We start from the raw sequence: 6872 nt of genomic DNA on the forward strand, positions 1-6872 counted from the left end.
AACATGCTCCCCCACCAAAAGTCTGTTTTTGTATACTTGCTTCAAAAAAAGACTTTGCAAATCAGATCACAAGAAACTCATTTTAAAAATTCCCTTGCCCACGAAAATGATTGGTTGTCTTTAAATTCTAAGAAATTGGGGTAACTCCATATATGACATTCTGCTTTCCTATTTGAAATCAAATTGGTGGCTTTTCTTTCTGTACTGTATAGACACACATTATACACTGTATATATTCTGTAGTATATATACATACACTATAGTTGCATATGACTTTAAATGAAATGTAGTCAATAGAAGAGATATAACTGGATTGCTTGCTGCTGTGATAGGTGTAAAAAAACGCTATTTGAATTTGCTTATAAGTAGGATTGGGAGTGTGTACAGCTAAATATCTATCGACACACATCCTGTTTGTCCTCCAAAGAGGTAGTATACATGATCTTCCTCCCCACTTTTATCCTCACAACAATCTTGTGAGGCAAATGGGGAATGCAAGTCCCCCACTCCTAGTCTGGACACTCTCAACCATGTGCTTATTGATTACAGGAAAAATCTGATGGCAGGAGAAAAAGGAGATTAATTTTTAGGGTGAAGCAAACTAATGGGGAGGAGAGTGTTGGATATCTTTGAGAGAGCACGGAAGGGTTTAATTATCAAAATGTGGGGAGGCTGTAGACCCAAGCCCTGGATTTTTTAAGTACCTTGCAACACCTCTGTAAGGGAGAGAAGAGGGAAGAGTGGCAGGATCATCCATGCAAAATCTGGTATTGGCAGGTATATTCAGAATTTCTTCTAAAAATACACCACCACCACCCCAAAAAATAAACCAATCTTTCCCTGAGTGTATTTTAGTGTAAAAAGTAGTGAATTCAGCTAAATTAAGTGTCAGGGCAAGGGGTGTGTGTGTGTGTGTGTGTGTGTAAGAAAAGGAATGAGAGAAAGAGCAAAGAGGAGCAGGGAGACAGAAGGTGGTTTGAGGTGGGTGCAAGGCTATGTGTGGCTCCCCAGAGGTGCATCAGAATCTAATTTGGCCCACCACCAGATTTGAGTTTGACACCCCCTGGCATAGTGCATTTGCAAGAGAGAGATAAAATCCAAGCCCCAATATTTTTATATGTTGGGAGGGATCTTTTGGGGGGGAGATTATTGTTGCACACCCTGCAGCTTTTTTAAAAGCCGATCCAAGGAAAAACCGTCTGCTGTTAATATCAGAGCAAGATTTACTCTGGGGATGAATTTGAATAAGAATATTTGTTTTCATTTGTTTTATTCATTCATTCATTCACGACTCAGTGAATTACTTTACTATGCAAGTAAATTATGTTTTAATATTTCTGTGCATTTTTAAAATTTAGGGCCCCTTTATAACATATGCTATAGGCCCTGCACTAGCTTAATCCGGCCCTGTCTTCCCCATGCTGTACTTTTACATAGGATTTTGATTACCTAAATGCAAAACTCTACATTTGTCTCTGTTGAACTTCACCTTGTTATTTTGGGCCTAGTTTTTGTGTCTGTCCAATCTGGAGTCTGGTTTGGATCTTGATTCTGTCTTTTATGACATTAGCCACATACACCTAGCTTTGTATCATCCACAGATTTGATAAGCATCCTCTGTACTCCTTCACCCAAGTCATTTATAGAAGTTCTGAACAGCACAGGACTCAGGACAGAGCCCTCTGGCACACCTCTCAATACCTCCCTTCAGACATTAATGAGTATTCATTGAGTACAGTTATTCACCTAACTGTGAATCCATCTAAAAGTAGTAACATCTAGATCACATTTTACCATCTTGTCAACAACAATATCATGAGAGACTGGGGCTGTTCACATGAGCAGCCCTACCCAGGTAAGGCTGCTTGTGTGGAGCACTGGGATTGGGCCCAATCCCGGTGCTGCCCTGCCAGGTAGGCCAAACATTTTACATGCCTTTCTACCTAGTACCCATCTGCGTGACTGCTTGGGTTGCCTGCAGCCCGAGCAGCCACAGACCTGGGAGGCTGGAGCAAGATTTCTAGAGGCCGGGCTGCATTTCCCTGGCCTCCAGATGGCTACACGGGTCCCAGCAGTGCCGCACATGTGGGCTTCATGGCCAAAGGAAAGCACAGGATCATCTGAGGGGAAGGTAGGTGTGATCCTGCCTTACCCAACGCCCTGCCCTCCCTGTCTTGCTTACAGGGTCGTGTGAACAACCTTAGTGTTTTTATTGCTTTGTTGAAATCAAGATATACTGTGTCCATGGCATGAGCTACTAAACTAATAGTTATATATTAAAATGGAGATAAGATTACTGTCATCCCTTGCCAACTGTGAGGGTTCTGTTCCAGCAAAACTTCACCACTGGCAAATTCGCAGTTGATGAGGCATTAAAGTCTATGGGAAACAGGAAATTAGGGGAACCGCAGCTGCAAAAAGACCTAAAAATAAAGGGGGGGGGGAGATCCTAAAAAACCCACCAAAAGTTCTGTAATATTGCCAAGAGTCACCAAGAAGATGAGCAGAGCAGATCTCTGGAATTTTTTTTGAACCACCCCCAACTACTCTATGGTATTTTAAAATGGCAAGGGACAGCAAGATCAGCAAAGGTTACCAAGAGGAATGAGCAGATCGGACCTCTGACCGAACCCCCATATCACTAAAAAAAAACCCTCCACCCCATCACTCTAAAAACCTTGCCAACTGCGAATACTTGGGTCACGGTTGGCAAGACCTGTCATAATTTTCCATTTGCATATACTCAAAACGCATATACTGATAAAACCAGATGAGGGATGATTGTAATGGTGTTGCTCGTTCTTGACAAACCTGTGCTAGCTCTTAGTAACCGTGACATTCTTTTCTAAGTGCTCACAGATGTTGAAGAATGTTGTCAAGTATAGACATCTCTTCTCTATACTTGCTCTATAGTTTCCCAGCTCCCCCTTTCCACCTTTCATGAAAATAGGGACAGTATTTGCTCATCCCCAGTCTTCTGGCACCTCACTCATTATCCAGGAGTTCTCAAAGCTTACAGATAGTAAGCTAGATGCTCTCTTACATCTCCATGTGTGCCACTACAGCCTTAATCAGGAATTCAGTGCGGCTGCACCCACATTTTGCTAGTCAGGATATCTGTCAGTAACTCCAGTGAGAAAACCCAAATTCATTTCCATCTCCTTCGGTTCCTCCTCTCCTGGAAGTGGAGATGCTTTTCTCTCCTGAACCTCAGGCCCAGTACCCTTAAAAGTCCTTCATTCCTTTTCATTCCATTTATATCACCATTTGTCCTTTCTTCCTCTTCATCCCATGTTCTCACTCTCTGCTGGGGTCTCCACTAGCATGGAGTATCTTCTCCTCAACAACAACACAGTTCAACAAACTCCCAGCTGCACCTGCTGCTGCTAAGGCAAAGGCTGAATGGCTCTAACTTCTTCTCTCCCTCAGCATCTTCATCACACTCACTCCTCTCCTTTGGGCAGAAACACTTTGTCCTTCCAGTCCTTTCACCCTTTGCCAGAAAGGAAGCTGTCTGGGCCTCTATTGCCACCACAGTGCACTGGGGTCACCAACTTCAATGAAACTGTCAGGAGAGGAAGCAAACACAGCTATGCCCAAACAGTCAGCAGCCCTTTGTACCAGGGAGGTCTCATTGTTAGCACCACTCACTGAGTCAGGGTGGAAAAGTAAGGCTAATTGCTATAGCAGTCCCCTGATAATGGACTTGCAAAACACTCAGACTTTTATCATGTCATCCAAAATCTGGACAGGGAGGCAACTGTCCAAACAACTCAAAACATCCAAATGTGCATGACACTGCACAAGAATAAATTTCATGTAATCTGCATCAAAATAAAAGTAACTTCCCAGGCTGAGAGGGGGAAAACTGCCCCAGCCATACCTTCATTTCCCTTAGCAGGGCTTCCTGAAGCAGCCATTTTGCAGCAGGAAGTCACATGACCTTGCCTCAAATGATGCTTCTGCATCACTGGTACAGGGGCAAGGGCTACTCAGAAGCAGACCCTCTTTCCTGGGCAAAACCTTACACTCTGGTGCCTCAAAAAATGGGGAACATTACTTGGTTGCTTAGCACATGCTGGCACATTCTCTTCGACAAAACAGCAAAAATTCAGGGCTTGTTTGAGGTGGGCTTGAAAGTGATTGTGAACCATCCCCCAACCCACCGCATTATATGAATTAGCTGTAATTGGTATCTAATTGGTATTAATACTAATTGGTATTGCTGGTTGCTTCTGTCCTTGTTGCGTAATGTTCTCTTTGGGTCCATCCACTTTCAGCCATTAATTCTACCTCCATTTGCTTTCTTCTTGAACATAATCAAAAGATTACAATTATCATTACTATATCTAGTGTCATTGAATTCCATAGATCAATTGACAAAATGCTTATAGCTGTGGAATCTGTTCTATTTGCAAACATGCACCAAATACATGATTTTTCAGGTTTGAAAGACATTCCTCTTAAATGCTTTGGAGGAATCAAATACTTGACCCTGCCTTCTACAATTCCTCCTACGCTGAGACCACTTTTTGTTGAGGTGTGAGCAAGTGGAGTCAAACTGGACAATTTTTCAGAACGGAAACTGTCTCTAAAATCCAGTACAGGCTAATTGGATGCTGCGAGAATGCAGATCACATGCATGGTATTGTTGGCACATTTTATTAGCACCCATTCTTGGGATGCTGTGAATAATGCCACAGAGCATCAGGCAAAAAACCATCAGGTGCATCTGCAGCAAGTAGTTGCGTGTGTATTGTGGATCTGTTGAATTTCTGCACAGATATTTACTACAGTGGGCAGCATTTTGGGAAATCGCTGTAGAGGTGCAACAGACAAAAATTACTCAGGTTCAGCTCTGGCGAGAGTGTGAAGAAACTGCACCTGTTGAATGCTTATCCAGACATATACCCCTTTCAAGCCTCATGTTGAGCTGAAAGACCAAGGCAAAGTGTGCCTGCATGGAGTCTAATTGGTAAATTCAACATAATATATGAGGCTACAAAGTCGTTACTGCTGACATTGCATGGAAGTCAAAGTGAATGCCATAGCTATTTCCACACTTTTTAGAACATGAGTGAAAAGTGTAAGCTCCTTAAGTCTCATATTAAGTTGCAGGCGTTTTGATATTTCAATCATAAAGCCATTGCTGTGCTACTTTCGTAGGCAGTCTGGTGGGAGTTTTAGGGTCCCCTCCCCCTGCCTTGGTCAGAATGGTAATGAAAGGGAGCCGCCTCAGCTACCATCTCGGTTTCATTATCAGCTGCGCTATCCACATGTTCCCTTTTGCTCGTTTCTGGTCCGGCTCTCCTGTCACCTGTTGGAAGAAACCTATAAGGCTGTCTTAGCACTGACAAGTCACTTCTTTGAAGCCGTTTGAATGGCAGCTTCTTGTTCCAGGACTGCGCCAGCACACATTTTCAGACCAGTCGGCAGGCATCAGTAGCTGGCTCTCCCATCCTCTGCAGCTTCATACTAAATTGCTGTTGAGGCTCCATGACATAAATTAAGAACAGAAAAACCAGCTTTATGTTCATGGCTCTGAAGGCATCAGCAAACGAGTTCTGGGGTTTGGCAGCCTGCTGTTTACAACTGAGGAGGGGCGGGAGAGGGGAAAAAAGAGGTAGCAAAGCAAATCACACACATCCACCTTATGTTTTATCCCCCCTTGCAGATGAAGACATCTTGTAGGCACATGCCTGATGATTATTATTAGTGGCTCGGCTCCCACAAATATGGCAGAGCCCTCGAGCACCAGCTGTCCCAAGGGGCTGCTTGAGAAGTAGCAAGAGATGTCAGCTAATGGAATTTTGACTGAAGCTAATAATACCTGGATTTCAAGTTTGCTGCAGACCTGCCAAGGTGCAAATGAAGTCAGCTTTGGCAACATGCTGGCTCAACGATTACGATCTTTGGGGCTTGGGAGAGCAGCACACATTTTCATCTCCATCCGTCCAGCATGATCTGAAAGGCACAGCAGCTGCTGAGTGGCGTGACAGAGTTTTGCAACATGTCCATCTGGGAGACAAAATCTCCTTGCCTTGCTCCAAACCGACACTGGGACGTATTCGGAGAACCTATAACTGACATGCCCCATTAGTCAAGGAACATCCCACTAAAATTAACAGCAGCTTTTCATCCTCCTAGGCCTTGTGGCTTGGTCCATATGCAACACCACACACACACACACACACACACACACACACACACACACACACACAAAGACTCCCCCCACCCCTCCTCCCCACTTGGCATCTTTTCCCCCTCCGGGACTTTGGTTCCAAACCATCATGAGCCCTGCAGGTGGCTTTTGTTGCTCTGCAGCTCATATTCTTGACAGTTACTGAATTTACACTAGCTTTAAACATTCACCAAAACATTGCCAGCATTAGCCAATAAATAGAATAGCATTTAATAACAATTTGGCTTCTTAAAAGAACACTCTGTTGCTTATTTTGAACTGTATCAGCAAAGCCTTCAAGAATAAGCTATTGGGCTATTTATTCTGACCCCCCTTTGGCTTGGAACCTTATTTGATGTACATTATCTGAGTAGGTGGTATATGGGTTGCAGGTATTTGAACTTCCTCAGGAAGAGGATGTTAATGTAAAGAGCAAGCGAGAGGGGTGAGGCAATGGTTGCTGACACCGCTGTCATTTTTTGCTGGGCACAGCTCAGGAAATCAAGTAAAGCATTCTTATATAATACCCTACAAACAACAATTTGATAAACAGGACAACTAACTTGTGTGTTGGAGGTGGCCTTGGGACCTCCAACCTTGGAAATGGCCCCCGCTCTGCTGGCCACACCCTTGATGCAGTGTGTCAGCATGTCAGAGCAATGGCATGGCTGGCATCAGGCATGGATGCACA

Source organism: Hemicordylus capensis, chromosome 1, assembly GCF_027244095.1.
Source record: "Hemicordylus capensis ecotype Gifberg chromosome 1, rHemCap1.1.pri, whole genome shotgun sequence".
NCBI classification, from domain to species: domain Eukaryota; kingdom Metazoa; phylum Chordata; class Lepidosauria; order Squamata; family Cordylidae; genus Hemicordylus; species Hemicordylus capensis.